Source organism: Sorex fumeus, unplaced genomic scaffold, assembly GCF_029834395.1.
Source record: "Sorex fumeus unplaced genomic scaffold, SorFum_2.1 ptg000061l, whole genome shotgun sequence".
NCBI lineage: Eukaryota > Metazoa > Chordata > Mammalia > Eulipotyphla > Soricidae > Sorex > Sorex fumeus.
The window spans coordinates 42,053,777-42,078,958 of record NW_026606118.1 but is presented as its reverse complement, the minus strand read 5'-3'; the positions used below and the strand labels follow the sequence as shown (position 1 = coordinate 42,078,958).

General features: G+C 40.7%; 1 pseudogene; it reads left to right on the top strand.

Moving 5' to 3' along the window:
* Positions 1-15,516: 15,516 nt before the first annotated feature.
* LOC130034829 (uncharacterized) lies at positions 15,517-15,613 on the top strand (annotated as a pseudogene).
* Positions 15,614-25,182: the final 9,569 nt, after the last annotated feature.

Here is a 25,182-nt window from a genome sequence, read left to right as displayed (position 1 = left end):
CAAGAAATCCAGTTACAGACAAGATCACCTGGTTCTTCTACAGTTCTGTGTTTATTTGGGAGCACGATATCAAATATACAAAGTGCCAAAAGGTTCCAGGCTTTGAATCACCCCAAATTGTTGGAATTTTGGAAACTCAATTGACTGTTGGTACTAGAATCATCTCGATGGCTTAAATTTTAAGTTCATATTGTTCCTCTCAGCATTGAAGGAGATTATTAGTCTCACAGATTTTTTTCGTCACCCTATTGTTCCTTACAGAAAATTTTCAAAATCCATCTGTATTTGGAACTTCACATACTCGGCAGCATTACCTTCCCGTGGTGAACGATGCAGCTTCCCTAACAGGAAGTGTCTGCAACTACTCCAGAGAATCTGCTCCAGCTGGTAGTTCTGCTCTGCTCCTGCCCTCAGCCTCTGGCACCTCTTTCCAACCACTGATGGGTAGTGTCTAACTTTACCAACATTTCAGCACAACAATGCTATCTGGAGTGTTTAAACCAGAGTCATATATCCACCTCAGCTTCTTCCTATACTAGTGTTTTGGAATGGGATAATTCAGGAAATGCTGAAGAGAAGTCTTCTATGGGAGACTTTTCTGTGACTGTCCTTGACCAAGACACCGCTGTCTCTTCCATGTCTAAGGCAGCTCGCTATGAGAGAACCCTAGATACCTACAACACGGTGTCTGTGTACCCATCACTTTCTGCCAGTCTTGTTGAGAGAGCACCGTCTCGGTATCCATATCAGAGTCAAAGTCTGTCACTTCCCTACCAGGACCGAAGCCAGGTGTATTACAATATTCAAGGAGGTCTGGGAACTCTCCTTTCTGGCCTGCAGTCCTATGACTCCATGTCATACACAGGACAAAATGGCTCTGCCTCCCAAGCTTACAGCAACTCATCTAGAGAAATGGTTATGGTTCTGAAGGAGGTCTGGCCCCCAAATAACCAAACACCAACCACTTCCTCTAGAATCGACTTCTCTGTTTCTGCTCAACCCATCACAGAATCGAGTTATCAAGGTGAGTTAAACTGAGAAGAGGGAAAGAAAATTCAAAAATTGGGGTCAAAAAAGAGGAAAACTGTCCATAGACAGGTGGTATTTAAATACACTGAGATTTTTAAATTTACGAAATGAAGTTAACTAAACTAAGTTCATGTTTACTCCCCTCACTCATTTTACAACATGCTATTTTCACACTCAACATAAAATCTGCTAATGGAAATTGGAAGTTATGATAGTATAGTGGATATCTAGGTTTCATATAATGAAACTTCAGGAGCACACAAAAGAATGCCACATTTTTCCCTACTTATTTCCTATAATTTTTAATTTTTATTAGTTAAACATCTTGAGGCACAGTTGTAGACTTACAAATTATTGTGCTTAGATTTCATTTATACAATGATGAAGTACCAATCTCTCCACCAGTGCCTATTCTCCACAACCACGGGTCCCATTATTCCTCCCACCACCCATCCCCCCAATTCCAACCAGCCTCTGTGGCAGGGAATGCCACATTTTACACTGTTCTAGTTCAGCAGTCCTCCAGAATTACCACACTAAAAGTAAAATACAAGTCTTAAACTAGTATTTTGTTATTTTCTTAAGAAGTTTCAGAACTCTTATTGTAATGGTACCTCTTTAACTTTCCCTTCCATTAATGAACAGCAAGGTTCTGAATACACTTGTGGTTCAGAGATTCTGTCTCAAATCATGAAACCTAAAAACTTTTCTTCAGCTCAAATATCATGCTGAATTAGTACTTCATTCATACTCTTATTATATGATATTGATCTCCTTATTTTTCCATGAAAGTGAATAAATTGAGAGTAAAATACATTACAATGCTAAGCTCTGTATGGCATTTATTAGTTTAAAAGACTGTAATTTTTCTTTTAATAAAAGCTTTTGTTTGTAGGAGGTTGAATCTGTGTCACAGTCCGAAGTGCTCAGGGATTAGTCCTGGGTCTGTGCTAGGGATCACTGCTGCACTGCTGAAGATGCTTAGGAGATCATACGGGATACGAAAGATCAAACTGAGGTCAGCTGTGCGCAGAGCCAGTGCCTTACCAAATGGACTATGCCTCTGTCCCAAGTCTCTTATTTTTAAAGTTAGGTTACATAGAAACTCAAATACAAAGAAAACCAAAAAACAACAGCACCACATGACAAACAGTAAGAACTGCAACATTTACCTCCAATCTTCAAGCACAGGGCCTTGTCCATTATCCGTAGAATACCCAGTAACAATGCCTTGCCTGTTGCTGGTAGGTGCACAGTTGTTGCACCACTAGTTTTGTGGAGGGAATATCTCATTTCGCAGGGACTGATTCCTTCCTTCCTTCCTTTGTAGTGATGAATTTACTGGGGATGGAGACTTCCCTGGCATGGAAACCTTCAGGTCAGACATTTGGTCTGACACAAATTTCCAAATTGCCCACATGTTGCAGTAGCATGATTCAAAGACCTGAGCGTAATCCACCACCTGAATTTGGGGAAGTTCCCATAATATCTCCAGACCAAAGTAACCTGGGGCTTACGCCAACTCCAACTCAGGAACAAAAGGTTAAGAATTTTGATCAGATGAAAACTGGGCTTTCAAAACCTCTGGATACCTACCGATCCCAGTAGACCTATACCAATGAAAAGATCTGCAGGTAATGAACACCACTGACACTATCACTCTGAAGCAGGTGCAAGAAAATTCAAGTGGCACTAAGGGGACCGCCCATGCAAAATGGAAGAACAAAAGGGAGTCTTCTGAACCTCTTGAGGGCGAAACCAAGGCCAAAATCCAGCCAAACGTCGGAGAATGCTTGCTATGGGGGGCTGGGATTGTTCGTAATGCTGCATTCAGTGAGAGGTGTCCTGTGACCAAGGCCAAGACTAACAGCAAACCTCACAAAGCTGCCTCCAGCAGGATCAGCAAGACAAAGAGCCATGGGCAGGAGAAGATAAAAAACACCAGAGAAAATTCTAAGAAAGCTAACGAGTGTAAGCAGCCAGGGAACAAGATAAAGGCAGAAGAAAAGCCCACCAGAAGTAAGACGAAAGGCAAGAAAAGTCAACCTGAGCTTTGCCAAGAGTCCGTTAAAAAGTCCCGCCTCTACCTAGGCATACAAATGCTGGATTCTGTCCAAGTGTTTCACGTTCTGGGGAAGAAGACTGATCCAAAACCTGGAATCTCTTCCTCCCCGGTCCTGAGTAGCTCAAAGAAGCTTAAAGATGTCAAGCCATCCTTAGCTGTCAAGCCATGGCTAGGTGCTACATGGGATGGGAAAGGCCTTGAGAAAACTCAGGTCAAAGCACACAAAACAAGTAGCAGTGCTGAAAAACGCTCATCTCCAACCCAGTCTGAGCTGCCACCTCCTGGGAAGGTCAAATTGGTACCTTTGCCGTTTCTTACCATGGAGAGGCCACAAGCTCGACCTGTTCCTCGGAGACGACAATCTGTGACCTCACATCTTCTCTAGGGGTAAAGGCAGCTCAGATAGAGAAGGGAGCACCAAAAAAAGGGTGCTGAGAAGATCCACCCAGAATAGGAGATGCATGCTGACAGCAGTCTATAGACAGAACATGATTGCCACCCTTAGTCTCTCGTACAGATTATAGCACCGAAAAGGAGAGATAGAAGAAAAGGGAGTGCCCTGCCACAAAGGCAGGGCAGGATGGGGGATAGGGGGTGTGAGGGATACTGGGAGTGGTAGGGGTGAAGAATGGGCTCTGGTTTTGGGGTGGGTACTCAATCATTGTATAACTGAAACCCAAGCACACAACTTGTAAGTCCACAACTGTAACTCATGGTGTTTAATAAAACAAAACAGAACAAAATAAAACAAGAGAAAGGTCTAACAATAGCAAACAGGACTGTAGTACTCAAAACATTTGGAAACAGGAACATTGGCAAGTATTTTTAAATAAGCATCCAGGAGAGAATGTAGCATTGTGAGTGAACAAATCTACTGTATGGATTCATCTCATCCTCGAAATGGAAAATGACAATGTGTTACAGTTACAAATTTTCAAATAAGATATATACCATCTACTTTTTGCTGTGTTTCTATGCTTTGCCAAGTATGATTCTAATTTTAAATTTACTTTAATAATTTAAACAGTATTTGCCTGCATTAATCATTTTAATTAATGTTTTATTAAAATGTTTTTAAAATTATTAAAAATGTTTTATTAAAATGTCATTTTAAAAAACAAACATATAGTCCAAACAGCTATTGCAGTATGTAGAGGGTGTTTACCTTGTATGAAGCTAACATGAGCTCAGTCCCCAGAACTCTGAGCCTGCCAGGAGTGATCTCTGGATGCAGAGTGGGAAGTGAGCCCGGAGCACATCTAGGTGCACTCCCCTCCCCACAAAAAAGGAAGAAAAGAAAAGAAAAACATATAAATGATTCTTGAGTAACATAGAGGATAAGAGAGCAAACTCCTATATAACTTTTGAAAATCGTCAAATTTAAGAGATAGTCTGCTAATGGCCAAGAAGATGGTTTTTTAAAATACAAATTATCGACCATCTATCTTCACTCCCATTCCTTCCCATTCCAGTCATCGCATGATGTTCTCAAGGGTGGCACTGAAGATTTTCGGTGAAATGGTATCACCCTGCCGCACCCCTCTCTTGACATCAACGATCACTTATTTGTAGAATGGTGAGATCCTGGTAGTGAATCCGCAATACAGCTCACGGATGATCCTGATGTATTGGGCTTGAATGCCCTGATTTCTAGGGCTTCAATGACCACTTCCGTCTCAACAGAATCAAAAGCCATCTTTAAATCAATGAACGTTAAACAGAGTGGCATCTTGAACTCCCGAGAAACCTCAATGAGCTTGGTTATCGTGTGGATATGGTCGATGGTGCTGAATCCTTTGCGGAACCCGGCTTGCTCTTATGGTTGTCCTTCATCTAGTGTTCTGCCAATCCTTTTTAGGATGACTCGAGTGAACAACTTGTAGATGACAGACAATGGGAAGATCGGGCGATAGTTGCCAATGTCATGGATGTCTCCCTTCTTGAACAGTAGTACGGTCCTGCTGGTTTTCCATTGGGACAGAACCTTGCATTCAGACAGGTAGCAAGTGAAGAGCCAAGCCAGTGTATTGATGAGTACTGATGGCAGGTTCTTCAGGTGTTCAGGTCCGACCTTGTCTGGGCCAGGTGCTGTTTGTTTCTTTACCAACAAAATGGCATGTCGGATTTCGGAAGGGAGAACGTTGGGAACAACATATCCATCCTGTGGAATTTGGTATGTCGGTAAGTGGACATGGCTATCGAAGAGATTTGAGTAGAAGTCATGGATAATCTTCTCCATTGCCGTTCTGGAGGATGTGATTGATCCATCAGGACGTCCGAGGGCAGTCATCTTGGTCTTGTAGTTGGCGAAGGACAGGCGGGCGTTACGAATACTTTTCCCGGCTTCTGCCGCATCTACCAGTACTTCTGCTCTTCTCTCTTTGAGGTCTTCCTTGATCGCATCTCTGCACTGCTTTGCAAGCTCAGACGTTAGCTTGCGGTTGCCTGAGGCATGCGCCAAACAACGCTGGTGAATTAGCTCAAGAGTTTTCGAAGATAGGCGACTTTTTGTGGCTATCTCTCTCTTGGCGTTCCTCGCACATTCATGGAGGTGCTGAACCAGTCGATCGTATTCCTCGTCAATGTTGTGAACAATGGCATCTTCCCATGTTGCCGCAATAGTACCAAAGAGTTCCCAGTTGGTGGTCATTCTGGGAGTTCTCTTTTTGAACTTTGCAGCCCTTTCTCCCCGCTCTGTGAAGTAGAATTTTGCACGAAGGAGACGGTGGTCCGATCCCATTCGAAATTTTGGGACAACAGCAACATCAGTCAGGCAAAACCATTGATTGAATATGATGTGGTCTATTTCGTTGTGGAATCGTCCACCGGGAGACTCCCATGTCCATCATTTAGATTCTGCCTTCTGGAACTGTGAGTTACCATGAATGGTCTTGGTCAACATGATGAACTCAGACAGTCTCTCACCCTGTTTGTTACATTCTAGGCCATGGGTCCCGATCTGACGTTCTTCCCTTGATCTTTTCGGTCCTATCTTGGCATTAAAATCACCCACAATGATCTTGTAGAAGGTGTGGTCTTCTTTATAGAACTCCTCTAGCTCCATGTAGAACTTCTCGATTTCTCTTTCATCATAATGAGATGTTGTTGCGTAGACAACGAAGATAGTGTGGTCTGTAAACCTGTAAATTTGATACATTTAAAAATTTATAATAGATTTTACAATAGTCTTTCAATTATGTATTTACATTAGTCTATATACAAGCATGATTTTTAAAAAATAAATTTCAGTGACAATAAAGTTTTGGAGTTTTTCATAATTGCAATGATTTACTGCTCAGTCTATATTGATGTGAACATTTTTATCTATTTGTCTAATTTTCTGATTGTTTATTTAAGATCAGTAGTTAACAGCTAACTTACCGATGACTGATTATGTGGCTCAGGGTTAAAGTACTTGGCTTGCGTGTATGAAACTTTGGGTTGGCCTCCTGCAAGGCAAATGCCCTACCCACTGTGCTGCAAAAGTTATATAAAATATACTAAGAATAAGACCTAATGATGTTGGTGAACAGTGCAATATAAATGATTATTTAGTAATTTTCTTGATTTGTTAATGAAATGTGTAAGCTCTTGAGTATAATGGGAGTAGTTTTCTAACATAAGAGTCTGAGGAAGGTAAAACTGTTATAACTGTCCTGTAGGATTCCATCTCCCTAGCCTGCTTCATTCTACCTCTCTCTCTATCCAATCCGGTCTTCTTCTTGGGAGTTTGACCTCCTGATTGGCTAGCCTCTACCTTTCAACTGCCTACTTTATGACATCATTCTCCCACCCAACCAACCACCAACTGGTAGAATCTTGGGGTTGGTACCGCTTGACCTTGAGCCTGGAAGTTGGTGGCGGAAATAGATGGTCCTAGGAGAGTTAATGGAGTGATGGATGGATGGGAAGGAAACCAGGAAGGGTAGGGAACTGGACAGCTGGTGATCAGCATGGGAGATTTGGTAGATGTTTTCTAAATACTTTAACATGTTTTTCGTAAATGATAAGCAAAGCAAAAATACGAAAATAAGATAGGTTCCAAAGAAGAGGTTACATATAAGACCGAGAGAGCTGAAAGGGCTGGCATTCCTTCTGGAGCTTTCAATCATACCATTTACTAAAGATGGTATTTTCACATCACTTAGCTGTGGAGAGGAATAGTTAGAAACAGAATGCCACCAGAAAAGCAAACTGGATGACCACCTTTCATAAATGCCAGGTGAAATGTGTTCACATGTATCCCAAGTGCAAGTGTATGAACAGGAACATATATTTCACTAAGTCTGCTTGGTACCAGTAACTACTTTGGTGGAAATGGAGGAAAATATATGCAGTTTCTGACAGACCTGAGACTAAACTGCTAATCAATTTTCCCAGGAAAGGGTAGTTGAATGGCTGTGAACAGAACAACTTGAAAAGTGTTTTGCTACCTTTCATGTATGGCTAGAGGAAAATGATCCCAGTCATCTCTCAAAACTAACAAGCTTCATCTCCCTTGAAGGAAAGTTGTATTCACTGAGGAAAAAATGCTGGGAGAAAAGTCTGAAATGATGGGAAAAGAGACAATAAGTGCAAAAGGAAGGACTTGAAATTTGGGTTCCTCTGAAAACAAAGCTTGAAACCACAAGATCTGGTGAGCACACGATTTACTGGGAATGGGATCTGAGGAGGATAGGAGTGATATCAGGGATGTGAACAAGGAATATCCAAGTTAAGGAAGACTTAGCTAGCAGATTACCCCATGGGCAACATGGCTGCAAGACTACCAGAAATTACCAAGGAATTTACTTTAAGTTTCTTTCTTTTATATGGTCAATTACAACATGTATTCTTTGCCTTCTTCAAACACAATTTGCAAATGATTGTTAATTAATAAAAATTTTTTATTAACATGTCATTATTAAAAAGAAACATATAGAATTCCAACAGGTACAGCTGCCCCCAAGGGTCTGGGTCACTCTCTGGGCATGCACAGCTAGCGCCAGCCCCTAGAAAGCCGGTTCTCAACACCTGATCTGCGTGGACGGGCACAGAGGCCCAGCTCTGGGCAACAAAGCTGAACGGCTCCAATTCCAACAGATACAGCCCGCCCCCAAGGGCCTGGGTCCCTCTCTGGGCATTCGCAGCTAGAATCAGCCCCTACAAATCCGGTTTTCAACCCCTGATCTGTGTGGGACAGGCACAGAGGCCCAGCTCTGGGCAACAAAGCTGAACGGCTCCAATTCCAACAGGTACAGCCCGCACCCAAGTGCCTGGGTCCCTCTCTGGGCAAGCGCAGCTAGAACCAGCCCCTAGAAAGTCGGTTTTCAACCCCTGATCTGCGTGGGACGGGCACAGAGGCCCAGCTCTGGGCAATAAAGCTGAACGGCTCCAATTCCAACAGGTACAGCCCGCACCCAAGTGCCTGGGTCCCTCTCTGGGCAAGCACAGCTAGAACCAGCCCCTAGAAAGCTGGTTTTCAACCCCTGATCTGCATGGGACGGGCACAGAGGCCCAGCTCTGGGCAACAAAGCTGAATGGCTCCAATTCCAAACAGGAGACGTTCCCAACTCCTCGCCCAGTGCCAGGGACTGTTTCCGGAGCCGCGGCCGCGAAATATTTTCCCACTACATATGCCATAGGAACCATAAGCTACCTTCTTAGATGGAAACTTCTCTATTTTAGCTCAGCCACTAGAAACACAGTAGCCAATAACTCATAAGCCTATCTTAACTCACACTGCATATCAAGCAGAATAGTAACAGTGAACGTGAAGGACTAAACCACACCTCTCACAATGGTAAAGCAACGCAAAAGCCCACCAAACTTTCATATTGAAGAATCTAGCCCAGATGACACCAACAGTACTGTAGTGTTAGACAACCTCTCTGACAAGGAATTCAGAAGGGAGCTACTTAGGATGCTTAGGGAATTAAAAGAAACAATGGAAAGCAATGCCAATAGAAGACAAGAGGATCTGAAGACAGAAATGAGGAAAATGCCATCAGAAATATCAGACCTGAAAAATCTCGTAGGCGAATTGAAAAGCTCAGTGGAAAGCCTCAGCAGCAGAGTAAGAGCGGCTGAGAACAGAATCAGTGAGCTCGAAGATGAAGTTCAGAGACTCTCCAGAAAAGAGCAGAAAATGGAAAAGAGACTCACAATTCGGGAACAGATGGCAAGAGAAGATCGTGATGAAGCCAAGAGGGGTAACATAAGAATTATTGGAGTCCCAGAGGTACAGGAAGAAAACCTCGATGAAGATGAAACTGTCAAAGACATCGTTGCTACAACATTTCCAGAGCAGAAGAAAACTTGTGACCACATTCAGGAGGCCCGAAGGGTACCAGCTAGAAGAAATCCAAATAAAAGTACCCCAAGACACATTCTGATCAAAATGACCAAAACCTTAGACAGAGACAAAATTCTGAAAGCAGCAAGATCGAAGAAAGAAATCTCTTACAAAGGAGCATCCTTAAAATTCACAGCTGATTTTTCTTATGAAACCCTCATGGCCCGAAAACAGTGGTGGGACATAGTAAAAAACTCAATGAAATAAATGCCTCCCCAAAAATACTTTTCCCAGCAAGACTCTCATTCATAATAGAAGGAACAACACACAGTTTCACAGACAAACAACAGCTCAGAATCTTCATAGACTCAAAACCGTGGTTACAAGAACAACTAAATGGGCTACTTTAAGGCAAGAAAGGTCCCTCAAATACACCAAATTTCAACAGAACAATGGGACAAAATCCCATAACAATAATCTCTCTCAATGTCAATGGGCTAAACGCACCAATTAAAAGACATAGAGTGACAGGATGGATTAGAAAATTGAACCCAACATTCTGCTGCCTGCAATAAATGCATCTCAATAGTCATTTTGAGGTCTTTTCCTATTGCTTGTTCTTCCCAGTGGGATTTCTGTTGCTCATCTTCAAGCTCGCTGATCCTCTCTTCAGCTGCACTTATACTATTGCTAAGGGCACTTACTAACTTTTTAATTTCATCCACTGAATCCTTTATTTGTGAATCTTCTTTTTGTAGCTTTTTAAAATTCTGTTCTCTTTTCTTCCTGTATTTTCTTGGCTCTCTTTTCTATTGTTTTTTCATTTCTTCTTTTAGTCTTTGGATATCTCTTCCATTGATTCTTTGAACACCATTCTGCATTTTATCCTGGAATTCTTTATCAAAGAGAGTGCAATTGTGGACAACCTCGGTTGAGGATTCGGGATTCTTTTCTTCATATTCTCCTTGTGGTGGAGATTTGCGCTTTGGAGGAGGTACTTTTTAGTTTTAAGCTTGTAGAGCACATTTCATACTGGTCTTTGTTAGAAATGGAGTAGGCGAGTGGGATGTTGTTGTATTCTAGTAGAGGTGGTCAGAAATTTTTAGTCGGTATTAGGCGACAAAGTGAGAGATGAAAGTCCTGAGTGCCCAGATTGGTAAATATAACTGCGGCTGGCCACCCAGGAGAAGGCCACGCCCACTTCTGGGAGGACACGCTCCCTATATGGTGGCCACGCCCCTGGCCCATCCCAGGATCACTCCCACCCAGGATCCTGGAATGTAGGAGGTGCAATGGAAAATCCCATGGAGCTGCCTCAGGTGTCCCCTGCTGGAGGGTGTCCAGTTCTGCAGGAAAAGGCGGGGGGCTGGGGGTGTGGAGAGGAGGAGTGGTGAACCTGGCTTGTGCTCCCTCTACCCACCTGGAGGGGAGGTCTGATTAGGTGATGGATAGTCCAAAGGAGCTGCTGCAGGTGTTCCCCGCAGTTGTACCCCTGTGGAGGGTGTCGAGTTCAGCGGGAAAAAGCACGGGGCTCTTGTTTTATTTTTACTTTATGTTCCAATCTTAATGGTATCACCAGCTACTCAGTCAACCTAGATAAACCCTAAAGTCTCTTCCACTTTCTCCTGCACAAGTCTCTGCTTTCTGACAAAAGGGAGGACTTCAGAATGCTGACATAAATCTAATACCCAGGGCCGCAGGAGATAGTGTAGTGCTTATGGAACTTGTCTCACATGCACTCAATTTGACTCCCAGCACCACATGATTGCCAGAGTATCAAAGGCTGTATAGCCTCAGAGGACCCCAAGCACCATGGCCACGTTTTCTGAGAATTCTCTGTAGGGCCCCCACACCTCCTGAGCATTGCTTTACAGACTCTCCCAGCAACCAAAAAATATGTAGTGCCCCAGAAACATGTACTTGTCTTAAATAGGGAGCCTCAATTGAGGTGAGGTTCACAAGGAAATATTGCATGAAAAAATAAATCAAAGAGCAGGGGAGACAGTGTAAATCATGTGAGTACAGATCATATATTTGGTGAAATGTCTTAAGATTCAGATGCCTTAGTCTTGGCACCAGGGATATTCCTTCAAAAATGCCCCAATATACTGGAAAGGTTCTGGAATATTAGATGACTGAAACTCAATTATGAGCAACTTTGTAACTTTGTATCTCTTGGTATTTCTAATCGTTAAAGTAAATTTTAAATACACCCATCAAAGTTACCTTTTTACCACTAAATGGGAAAGATACTTTCTAATACTTATCCTCACCAAAAGCTCTACAGAGTGTGACACTTGCCAGGAAATGTCCTCACTTGCATTTTTCTCATGATACATATTAGTACTTCACTCTTCTGTTTCTTCCCTTTACACATGCCAAATCTTCCCATCTCGTTGCAAGCTCCTGAAACATTATCCATTCAACATTGATGCACTTTGCCACTGCTCCTCTTGACGTCATGTCCATGAACTGATTCTAAAACATAGCATAGCTGCAATTACAGTATTCATGCCAAAGACAGTCATTGATATATCTTTGCGTTTAGCTTTCTACAAGCTATTGGCACACAGGTGAGTTACATTTTTTTTTCCTACAGAGAACACAAAAATAGATATGCTGGGTTTTAAAGTTCCATCAGTATTCTGAGGTACAAATGAAGGATATATATTTTTTAATGTTTTATCCAATATCTGTGAGATAGACCATTGCAAATCTATTCATAATTTTCTTCCAGTCATACAACGATCCAACATCCGTCCCTCCTCTAGTGTACATTTCCCAAAACCAATATTCCTGGTTCCCTAAAACCATCCCCCAACAGCCTACCCCACCCCCAGTGTGTCTCTATGGCAGGCTCTTTAATTCTTTCTCTCTGTCTCCTTTTTATTTTGTGCATTAAGGGTCTCGTACAGGTACTAAGAGGTCATCATGTTTGTTCAAGGAATTTAGCATTTTTATCAGGAAGGTAAGCCTGGAGTAGCTTTGAGGTATGGAAATGACTGCTGAGGCTTCCATAAGTACAGGGCAGTGGGGGTGGGATGCCCATCCTGCCCAGAGAAAACCTGGAGATTTCAGTCACAAAACCCGCATATCCAAATTTTCAGCTATTATATTTCAGTGAGAGCCATCCTGAGACGATGGAAACCAGAGGAGAGCATGGTGGCGATTTTGGATTGTGGGAGCAAGTGGCTGCCCTGGGTTCTGGTTGGTTGGGCACCAAACTAACCTGCCTCCCTCCGATTTACCCTAGTGTGTTCAGCCTTTTGCAGGTCCAAGGTTAACTGTGGCTGTTGATATGTTCCAGATTTGTCTATGGGTCTCTGTCACAAGACCAATCCATTAGCTTGTATAGCTGAGCCAGGGGTGGTTTGTGAACATGGCTCCCACATATCTTTCGGGAGTTTAATTTCTCGGGAAACGTAGTCCTGAGTTGTTGGGAGCCAGCCAGAGGCACAGTGGTGATTTGAGGTTATCAGGAAGCATGAAGACACCATCAGACTGTTGATGTACTCACCTGAGGGTACAGGTTGACTTCCTGCAGACACAGCACCACCAGACTAACAAATATTCATTGAATTAATGAATGAATAATCAACATTTTCAAAATGTGTTTCTTTCTTGCATTTTAGAAGGGTAACTTCTAACAGGAAAATAATCTTCATGGTATAATCAAGACCTACGATTTATTCTTAATATATTTAATAAAAGCTACACATTTTGGAAATTTATACAAAGAAATTCTTTTAAATTATCTGTCTTCATAATTTACTTGTAAATTACTAAGATATCACTGTTTATTCCACCGTTCTTAGCATAGAAATTTACAGACAGAATGTGCTAAGTAAAAATTCATTTTGGCACTTCTGTTCAATGTAGTACTGGAAGTACTTGGAATAGAAAATAGATAAGAAAAAGATATTAAGGGTTTTTCATGTATGAAAGTTAGAAATAATCTCTCACTATTCACAGAAGATATCATACTATATTCAGAGAATACTAAAATTTCTACGAAAAACTCCCAGAGACAATAGACATTTATAGTAAAATTGCAGGCTATAAACTCAATACCCAAAAGTCTATGGCTTTTTTATATGCAAGCAATGAGAAAGAAGAAAGTGACATGAAAAAGCAATCCCATTCACAATCGTGCCTCAGAAAATCAAGAACCTTGGAATCAGCTTAACTAAAGAGGTAAAGGACCTATACCTCAGGAAATTAAAAAGGACACGAGGAAATGGAAACATATATACTGCATATGGAATGGGAGATTTAACATTGTCAAAATGGCAATTCTCCACGAAGCATTGTAAAAATTCAACTTGATCCCTATAAACATACCCATGACATTCTTCAAAGAAATTGATCAAGCACTCCTGAAATTCACATGGAACAACAAACGCACACGAATAGCTAAAGCAATTCTTGGGGAAAAGACAATGGAAGCATCACCTTCCCCAACCTCAAACTCTACTACAAACGATAATAATGAGAACAGCATGGTACTGAAACAAAGGCAGAGCTGCAGACCAATGGAAAAGGATTGAATATACTGACACACACCCTCAAATATATAATCATCTAATCTTTGATAAGGGAGCAAGAAATGTGAAGTGGATCAAGAGAGTCCTCCTTAACAAACGGTGCAGAAAAAACTGGACAGCTACATGCAAAAAAAAAATGGCTCAGACCTCTACCTAACACCATGCACAAAAGTCAGATAAAAATTGGGTCAAAGGCCTCAACATCAGACCAGAATCCCTCAGGTTCATTGATGACAAGGTCGGCAAATCCCTCAACGACATTGAAGCTAAAGGTATCTTCAAATATAACACGCCACTTGCCAAGCAACTGGAAACAGAGATAAACAAAGGGGACTATCTCAAATTAAGCAGCTTATGTACCTCAAAAGAAACAGTGAGCAGAAACAAAGACTCCGCCATGCGGGCAAGATACTCGCAGAAGCCTACCAGGTTCTCTGAGAGTGAGAACTGGACAATCAGAGTTGCTGTCTTCTAAATAAGATCCAGTCTCTGGATGTTGGCCATTGATGGCATTACATGGATCCAGGGGCAGTTCGTGGTTGTAGCACTTAATTATTAGAAGATGGGGGATCTGGACGGAGGGGGCAGAGTCTTGATCTGAGCAGCCATGGAGATCTCATCCCCCGGTCCCGCACATCTGGGTTCCTCTTCCAGTACCTTCATGCATGAGGCTCCGTCAAGCTTGGGAAGGGTGGTCTTAAGCGTACCTATGGCTGGTTGCAGAGGTCTTCAGCTGCCGGGGCTCTATTCAGGGCAGTGAGGGAAACTCACCCCGGCACCTCCAAGGGGCCTCGGTGAGGAAAGCCAGGTGCGAGGTCAGGAGACTGTCGTTTTAGACATATTTGGAATTAATTTTAGATCGAAAAGTACACATCATTCAAAATACTTATGTGCTTAGTAATAAATTACTACACACTTGTTCAATCACCTCAGAGACCCCACTCTGCTCAGAGAACTAGATTTTTAATTACAGGTCTGTTTTGCCCATGTGTCATGACTGACAATCACTATCAGTAGATATGAAACTCACTACACACAAAGATGCACACAGGTTACTTTGAGTCATCTATGTTGTTAATGTGAGTTGGCCATTAAACTTCACTGAGACCCTTTGTTCTGTCCTTTATAGGAGCCTCATGAGTCTCACCTTCCGTTCAAGTTGAACTTGTAATAAGGTGGAATGAAATCATCAATATGATCCTCACCTCATCCTTCAGGAGAAAAATCCTACATACATTCAAGGTGGTCAAAGTGCAGACAACACCATCCACCTTTTCCTGGAGATGTACACAGGACTGAGGTGAGAAAAGCAAAAGGCTCTATTTTAATGTTCTTAATGAAGGATTCAGGGAACAACATTAAACAAACTCATATACCATCTTCCAAAAGAATTATTTTGTAAAACTGATGCCTAGGGTATGGTAAACGATAATATAGTAAAAACCATATTTTTATTTCTGGGACATTAAAGTTCTAAATCTATTTATTCATGCTGCTTTGAAATACATTTCTTGATTAGGAATCATTGTCTGCCGTAGGAGTGAGGAAGGACAACATTCAAAGTAATAAGAAGCGAAAAATATGGAAAAATTAACTCCTACTAGGTTTGATAACACATATACTAAAATTGAAATGATACAATGATGAGCATGGTCCTTGCACAGAGATAACATGCAAACTTGTAAAGCATTCCATATTTTTGTTGCAAGAAGAATGAACAGGTCTACTTTAAGCTAAGACAATCCCCACAAGTACAAAAATTATATATAAAGAGAGCACAAAACCCCAAAACAACAATCTCTCTCAACGTCTATGGACTAAATGTGCCAATTCAGAGGCACAGAATAGGAGGATGAATTAGAAAACTGAACCCAACATTCTGCTGCCTGCAAGAAACATGTCTGAACAATCAAAGCACCCATGGGCTAAAAGTAAAAGGCTGGGAAACAAGTTTTCAAGAAAATATCACCTCCACAAAGCTGGAATGGCCATACTAGTATCAGACCACATGGACTTCAGGCTAAAGGTTATCAGAGACAGTGAAGGTCATTTCGTAATGATCATGGGATATGTACATCAGAAAGAACTCACCCTCCTCAATGTATATGATCCTAATGACAGACCAGCAAAATACTTTAAAAAAACTTCTAATAGACTTATAGAAAAACATTGATAGCAACACAATACTAGTAGGAGATTTCAACACTTCTTTGTCACTTCTCGATAGATCAAACAGACTGAAGCTCAGCAAGGAAATATTTTCTTTAAGGGAAGTAATGAACAGCCGTTGGCTTAGAGAAGAATTCAAAGAGAAAATAAAAAGGTTCCAGAAACAAATGAGAATGAGGACACTAGCTACCAGAACTTGTGGGACACATCAAAAGCAGTGTTAAAAGGAAAGATTATAGCTCTGCCAGAATTCATCAGGAGGAAAGAAAGGGCCTACCTGAATAAATTAGAGCTCAAGATTTTGGAAAATAACCAACAAAAGTAGTCCAAACTAGGCTGGAGGAAGGAAAAAATAAAACTTGTACCAAATATCAATGAGCTAGAATCCCAAAATACAATCCAGAAGACCAATAAGAACAAAAACTGGTTCTTTGAGAAAATAAATAAGATCAATAAACCATGAGAAGCCTCTCAAAGAAACAAAGAGAAAGAATTCTAATAAATCGAATCAGAAATGCAAAGGGGGGTATCCTAATAGAAAGTACAGAAATCCATAGGATCATCATAGATTATTTTGAGAATCTTTGCAGCAGGAAATGAGGGAATCTTGAAAAAATTGATAAATTATTGGATTCCAATTACCTCCCAAGACTGAACCAAGAAGATTTGGAATACTTGAACCTATCACTACCAAGGAAATTGAAATGATGGTCAAAATTATACCCCCAAACAGAATCCAGGGCCCAGATGGATTCAATAGTGAAATATTTCAAACCTTTAAAGAGGAACTGCTTCCAACATTTTTAAGATTTTCCAGGAAATTGAAGAAACAGAAATGCTCCCAAATAGTTTCTATGAGGCAAAGATCACCCTAATACTCAAATCGACAGAGACACCACAAAAAATGAAAATTGCAGACCTATTTCCTTTGTGAATACAGATACAAAAATTTTTAAGGAAATACCAGCAAAGAGATTCTAGAAACTCAATAAAAGATCACACACTATGACTAAGTAGGTTTAGCTTGGGGATGCAAGGATGGCTTAACATTCTCTAGTCAATCAACAGAATACACCATCTCAATAAAATAAAGATAAAAGTCATATGATCATATCAATAGATGTAGATAAAGCATTTGATGAGATCCAGCACCCATTCATGATGAAAAACTCTCAACAAAAAGGGAGTTGAAAGTACTTTCCTCAATATAGTCAAAGCAAATTACCACAAACCCACAGCAAGTATTATTCTCAACGGGGAAAAACCAAAATATTGGAGCAGAAATCAATGAAATAGAATTCCAGAATACAATCAGGCACAAAACAAGTTACCCACTCTCAACACTCCTATTCTTCATAGTACTTGAAGTACTTGCCATATAATTTTGGTAAAAAAAAAAAGATATCAAGGGCATCCATATAAAAAAGGAAGAACTCAAGCTTTTACTATTTGGAGATAACATGATACTATACTTAGAAAATCCCAAAGAATCTCCAAAAAAGCTCCTGGGAACAATAGATTTGTTTAGTAAAGTAGCATATTACAAAATCAATATCTGGTACGCCATGGCTTTCCCATATATTAATAATGAAAGAGAAAAAAGAGATAGAGAAAAACAATCCCATTCACAATAATACCTCAGAAAATCGAGTATATTGGAATCAACTAAAAAGGTTAAGGAATTATACCAAAAAAAAAAAACCTACAAAACACTACTTCACGAAATAAGAGAGTATATGAGGAAATGGAATCCCATCCCATGCTCATGGATTGAGAGATTTAACACTGTCAAAATGGCAATACACCCCAAAGCTCTATAAAGATTTAATGCACTTTCTATAAGGATACCCATAATATTTTTCAAATAAATCGATTAAACACTCTTGAAACTCATACACAACCATAAACTCCCATGAAGAGCTAAAGCAATCTTTGGTAAAAAGAAGAACGGAACACCTTCCCCAACTTCAATCCCTACTACAAAGTTGTAGTCATCCAAATACCATGATATTCAGATAAAAACAGGCCTAGATCAATGGAATATAGTCAAATATCCTGACGCTGGCCCTCAGATTATTATTACCTAATCTTTCATAAATGCTCAAGAAATATGAGGTTGAGCTAGGAAGTCTCTTCAGCAACTGGTGCTGGGAAAACTGGACAGCAACATGCAAAAAAAATGAACTCAGACCTCTTTATAGTGCCAGGCACAAAGTCAGATCAAATGTATTAAAGACCTCACTATCATACCTGAATTCTTAAGATATATGGAGAAAAATGTGGGAAGATCCCTTCATGACATTAAAGCTAAGGGAAACATAAAAGCAAGCAAGCAAGAAAGAAAGAAAGAAAAAAATTAAAAATTAAAAAATAATGCTGTTTGCAATGCTAAGGATCAATCCCAGATCATCATTTTCTTGCGTTTTTGGGTCACACGTGGCGAAGCACAGTGGTTACTCCTGGCTCTGCACTCAGGAATTACTCCTCACGGTGCTTGGGCGGACCATACAGGATGCTGGGAATCTAACCTGGGTATGCCGTGTGCAAGGCAAATGCCCTACCTGCTGTACTATCGCTCCAGCTCCCCCCCTCCCCATAATTCATCATCTTGAGGGCCTCAGATTTTTACCTTCCATTTAGAAACTTCATCATTACATTGACACAGTAAATTGAAACCACAGAACCATTGAATGGCATGTTATAATGGTAGCAGCCATGAGCAAACATTGATAACCCATAAGTTGTCATGAATGAATTCTGTCTCAGAGGCTTCACTTCTGAGGATACCTGTCACTACCTCCTTTCTGTTACATATCCCAGGATCAGAATCTACATCAGGCCATCAGTAGAAATTGTCCACCCGAAAGTTAGCCTTCCACTGGGATCAGAATCCTTGATCCATGTAAATTGTAGTTTTTCATTCATGATTTGTTGACCTTGTTTCACGTGGAGGCATCCAGAGCATAAACTCAGCTTTCCCGTTGTTTCCACTGGAAATCCAAATACCTAAGAATGTTATCATTTCTTACCCACTGTTACAGACTTTTTTGGAATCCCACGGTAAGATACGATCATTAATGTTATAATATTACTGTTCTCCATAGTTCGGATCTCCCCAAAGAACTCTCTACCCACCTCACTCCAAGTGCAGACTCCAGTTTATCATGCTCCTGAAAGCACTTCTAATAGTGTCACTCAGGTTCTCCCCTAAAGTGCACAAGTTAAGTTCATAGCACTCCAAGTTCTTATTCCTAAACTACTAGAGTGGGCTTGGTCCTCAAGCTTTTGTTCTCATAAGAAGAAATACCGTGCTTCCTTTCTCTATGTCTCTCTTTGCTTGCTTTGTTAAATGACTGTTTCGCTTGAACAAATATTCCATTCCACCCTACATCTGTTTCACAAGTTTCTGAGTGTTTTTCAGTAAAATCTATTTAGCTTCACTAAACTAAAAATTTTAAAACACCAGAGCATTGTTAAAACCAATATTTGTATCTTTTAAACCACAAATTTTGAAAATGAAAGGTGGTAAATCAATGGAATTCTACTCAGTTGTATGAAGTGAAATCTTCTTATTATTTGTATATAAAATGGATAACATGAGGAAATTATGTTTAGTGACATAAACCAGGCAGAGAAAGATAGGCATCCTACAAGTTCATGCATATGTGGCATATGGAGAAAACAAATTAAAAGAATAAAATGAGACAGACAAACGTCTAAAACATTATTTATATTCTATGATTTATAATTCAATTAACAATCGTTTCTCATACACATAATTCCAACATGACACTCCTCATTCTCTCAAAGAATAAACCCTCCGTCTCCCCCAATCCCCCATAATCCCTCACTCTCAATCCCCTGACTCAATTGTGTGGATAAGTTCTCCCCTTACATTGCTCTTGAACCTTTGTTTCTACCTTGCTGTGTGTCTTTACATCCCACATATGAGAAAAATCTCTCTGTATCTGTTCCCAGTGCCCATTTTTCACCACCATGGATTCCAGTATCCCTCCCACACCAATACCCCCCATCCCACCCTGCCTCTGTGGCAGGGCATTCCCTTTTGTTCTCTCTCTCCTTTCAGGTGTTGTGGTTTGCAAAAGAGGCATTGAGTGTCAATCATGTTCAGTACATAGTCAGAATTTTTATTTTCAAAGGATTTCTTGGCAGAGGTTTAGCATTCCTTGCTAGAAACCAACTCCTTTTCTTCTGCTTTTTTTTCTAGAAATATATACTTATACTAAGACTGATTAGTCATGGCACCAAATTGACAAATGTCCCTGTTTTTACTTCAGTTCTGTTTCCTCATTATCGCAAATTATTAGCAGTGGATAGAAAATAACTAGCCCAAAATTCGTGGGGTAAAGTGAAATGTTTATGCTTACCATAGTTTGTAAAATCCCTGTCACTAGTATAGTGACATTCATCTAAAATTTGTAAACACAATGATTAAGAAGAGGTAAACCATGACTGCCAGTTCAAGGAAGAACGGGCCTTCAGCAAATATCCATGGTTTCAGAAGGATGGCTCTGACTTGGATGGGGGGCAAACATGAGAGCTGTGAGCTACCGGCAGTTAACACATGCTCTTAGGCTATGTGGTGATACTGCTGAGAAATGTGGCGAGCCCTGATTAGGTAGGGTCATGGTGGAGCATGGAATGATGACAAGAAAACAGAGCAACAGGACAAGATGATAGATTCCTTTGTATAAAAGTTTTCATCTCTAATGTATTAATCTGTGAAAAAGACAACCAACTTTTTATCATTTTCCAGGCAACATATTATCCTTACATAGTGCTTCAGGAAAAACCGCTTCCCTTGTTAGTTATTATAGCCTGAATATCTGTGAGGTCTTTGAACTCTTTCTATGTATACAGTGCTGATGACTGAAACCAATCACACTATTTAAGTATCTAAACTGCAATGTTCTCACCATTTAACTCACTAAACTCTGATGGCTCCAAATCTTCTAAGATCAGCTTTCATCTCTTCCATGATATTCAGGCTTCTCTTCCCAACTGTCAAATCTCCCTTTCTTTCTCCCTCTCTCTACTAAGTATGGTCTCCCTGCCAAAATTTGCTAAGACAAGCTTTCTTGAAATATAGACGTAAGTTGACTTCTCTTTTTTTTAAATTTAGCCAATTTTGATTTTCAAAGTCATATATAATGGAGATTTGTCATACAATATTCCAAATCTAATCACACCACCAGTGTCTGCATCCTTCCACCAACAGATTACCCATTTCTCCCTGCATTCCCACCGATTTCCTTGACAAACACATTTTGAAGTTTTACTATTGTACTTTGGGTTCCATACATACAGTAGTGTTGGCATTGGTGGTTAAGACATACACCTCAACTTTTACATGCTGGCCTTCCTGGATCAATGCTCACTGACACTATGTATGGGAAATATATGAGAAGAAATCATTAAGCTCCAAATTTTTCAAATAATCTTTAAACAATTCTGATCGAAAAGAAAATAGTGTTTACTGGAGGGGACAACCCCATGTCAGCCTGCAAAGTCTTTTCATTTTTCCACATTACAAAAGAAGAAATCAGTGAAGGAGGTCTGTCATTACGCAAGTTAGGTGACCCTGCTGAGGTGTGATCAACAGGGTATTTTGTGCTCTTCTCTCCTTCCACCAGAATTCCCAACACTATTATTTTTGTCTCTTCAGTCCATGAAAAAGTTTTACCACACAGACATCCATGTAATGAACCCAGCCAAGGTGATAAAAATAAATTTCAGCAAATTCATAGGCTAGTCATGGTGGTAGAAACTAAATATCATATTTTTGTATTGAATCTGCAGGAGACACATATTCCAAACCTTTTCATGATTCAGTTTCAATCATAGGATATTTTAACACCTATCCTCCACTAGTATACAGTTCCATTGCTAATGTCCCCAGTTTCTCTCCCACCACTCCCTCTCCCAACCCCAAACCCCACCTGACAGCCTGCTTTCTCTACACTATGGCAGGTACCTCTCTCTCTCTCTCTCTCTCTCTCTCTCTCTCTCTCTCTCTCTCTCTTTCTCTCATCCTTTGGGCATTATGGATTGTAATACCGAGAGTGAGAGGTTCTCACGTTTATTCCTTTACCTACTTTCAGGACTCAGTTCTCACCCAGAGTAATCACTTCCAACTATCATTGTCATAGTGGTCCCTTCTTTATTCCAAATGCGCGCCTTCAGCACTTGTGGCAAGCGTCCAACCATTGACCAATTCTCCTGGCCTGTGTTTCTGCTATCCTTGGGTATTAGTCTCATATTCTGTTTTTTTATATCCAAAAAATGGGGTAGTCCAATCAGTATACCCCTTTCCTTCTGACTGATTTCATTGAGCATGATATTCTTCCCTGTACACCCCTTTATAAGCAAATTTCATGATGTAAGGTTCCTGCCATCTGCGTGGTATTCAATTGTGTAGGTATACCATAGTTTCTTCTGGCTATTGTGAATAGTACTGCAGATGGTATTTCTGTTATAAATATCATGTTTAATGTAACTTACATAGGAAAATACTTCCCATGTTCCAAACATACATAATCCACTCACAAACACAACTTTATTTACTTTTTTAAAAAATATAATTTATTATGATGCTTTCTAAAACACGGAAGCGATTAACAAAAACTCAGGGAGAACATATTCTATAAAAGCCAAAAAAAAATAACCTTAAGAAAGGACAACAGGTACGTGTTCTTGCTCCTCAAATATCCATGTGTTTCTTGATATATTGTCAATATCTTTTTATAGCCTTAAAATTCTTCAACTTCATTACTAAACGCTATTTAATAGGTATAATCAGCTTTATAGAATATTTATTTGATTCTTTCATATTTTGCATAAACAACGTTTGAATTAACCATAGCACTGTAGCACTGTCCTCTCATTGTTCACTGATTTGCTCGAGCGGGCACCAGAAACGTCCATATGGTGAGACTTGTTGTTACTGTTCGTGGCATGTTGAGTACATCACAGGTAGCTTGCCCGGCTTTGCCATGAGGGAGGGTTACTCTCAGTATCTTGCCGGGCTCTCTGAGAGGATGACAGCAATCGAACCCAGGTTGGTCGCGTGCAAGGCAAACATCTTACCCACTGTGCTATGTCTCCAGCCCATATATATATTTATACATATATATGTGCATTTACACACACATATTTATCTACATATTCCTCTTACATGGCTCTTAAGCTCCAACTCATATTTCTTTCTCCTCCAATTATTTACTACTTCTCTCCCCATACTTGGGGCTCAACTAATTTTCCGAGTGCCCTCAGATGCATTTCTGAGGCCATGATAAAGAATGCATAACACATACATGCAAGGAAGGCACAAAGCATATGTAGATAAATTTCATATGGACATATAATTGTGATGACTAGTTTACAAACTGTATTCGCTTCAAGTACAGAGTTCCTCATCTCTGGAACTGTGTATTCATACTCTATGCACTGTCAAATATCCAGCTACTGTCCACAACCAACGAACAACACTCCCCTAAGCATTTCAGTCATTTACTTCCCCTGCTATTAGGACGATTTTGATGTCAGTGTGTAAAGGTTTGATTTTGCTTTTGTTCTATTAGTCCATTTAATTTTTTCTTTATATTCCCGAAACAAATCAAATATTTTTTTAAAAAAAATAAAGGACAGGAGGTGATATCAGGCAACAAATGAAATAGTTGATGTGGCTGAGAATCAGCAAGAGTCTTCCAGGTCAGTGTGAGGAAAGGAACATCCAGTTGTCCTTCCCAGCATATTTCCAAATGTCAGAGTCAGTTTCTCCTCCAAGACTTCCGTTTCCAACCGATTCCATGGAGAAAGCCCAATGTTCCCGAGCCAGTCGTGTCAAAGCCCATCACCAAAGAGCAGAGACCAGAGCGAGAAGCTATGAAAAGGAAGGCTCAGCAGGAGCGTGAGATCGCTGCCAAACACACCTCTTTGGGGAAAGTGCAGTTCTTTATTGAGAGAGAAAAAGAGATGGACATCTCTCTCCACTATGGCTACGTAATGTGAGTAGCTGGAATGGTAGGTTCCAGTTGAGGTACCTGATGGTTGCCTTAGACAAACACAGAAATGCCATACACAGTTTGTTTATTCTAATACATTTTTTAACAAATTGAAGAGATGCATCGTAGTTAATTGGTTGTTAATAAAAGGTCTGAAGTCTGAGATGCTGTCAAGTGTGGTTGTTTTTGGGAGGGGCTGGGGGTTGAAGGATGGCATGGGAAAGAATGGGAAGTTATAGAGAGGACAAAGGGGGAATAGACAAGACTCTTAGAAAGAGAAACTTGGTCCAGGGTTCTAAAGCCCATCAGAGGAGAAATTTCATGGGCCTGATGAAGAGTGGGGTAGGATCAGAGGAAGAGTATAGCTGACAGGGCATTTGCTCTGCAAGCAAGAAGGACCCAATTCAATTCTTGCAATCCTTTAGGGTCCCCAGAGACCCACCAGATGTGAAACTTGAGCCCAGAGCCAGGAGAAAGACCAGAGCACAGTCAAGTATGCCCCATCCCTGGTGTCCTCCAAAAAAAAAAAAATGGGAGAAATGACACGGTCTGGGGGTTTGGATTAAAAGAATAAATTTGGAATAGGCTAAAGAAGGCAAATGAGTCTAAGGTGACCAGAAGAAAAGTTAAATTACTTTCATGGAGGCTGCCTCTATGCCTCATGGCCACCTTTGGAAAATAACCAAATTTGAGTCACATCTCTAAAAGGTTTGGGTGGTCTATCCATAAATGATGGCTGGGGGATGCGACCACATAGACTGGGGAATGAACCTTCCAGAGGAGTGGTCAGCGCCCTCAGAGTCATTCAAGTATGACTCTTAACAGGGACCAAGCCAAGAGAACAGTTGCAGCATGAAGCCTGAAGATGAGCTCCTGGGAGATGCAGAGATAAGTCACCATGTCCTCGGGCCCTCTGTTCAGCACCCCTAGCTGCACCATTTCCCTTATTCCCAACAATATTCAGAGTCGCTATCATGGTGACCCTTTGCTAGCTAGTTTCAACAATGAGGTCCATTGCCTCTGTAAGTCTTTGGATTTGTAAACTACCCACAGTGGCCAAGCCTGATTTCAGGCAAC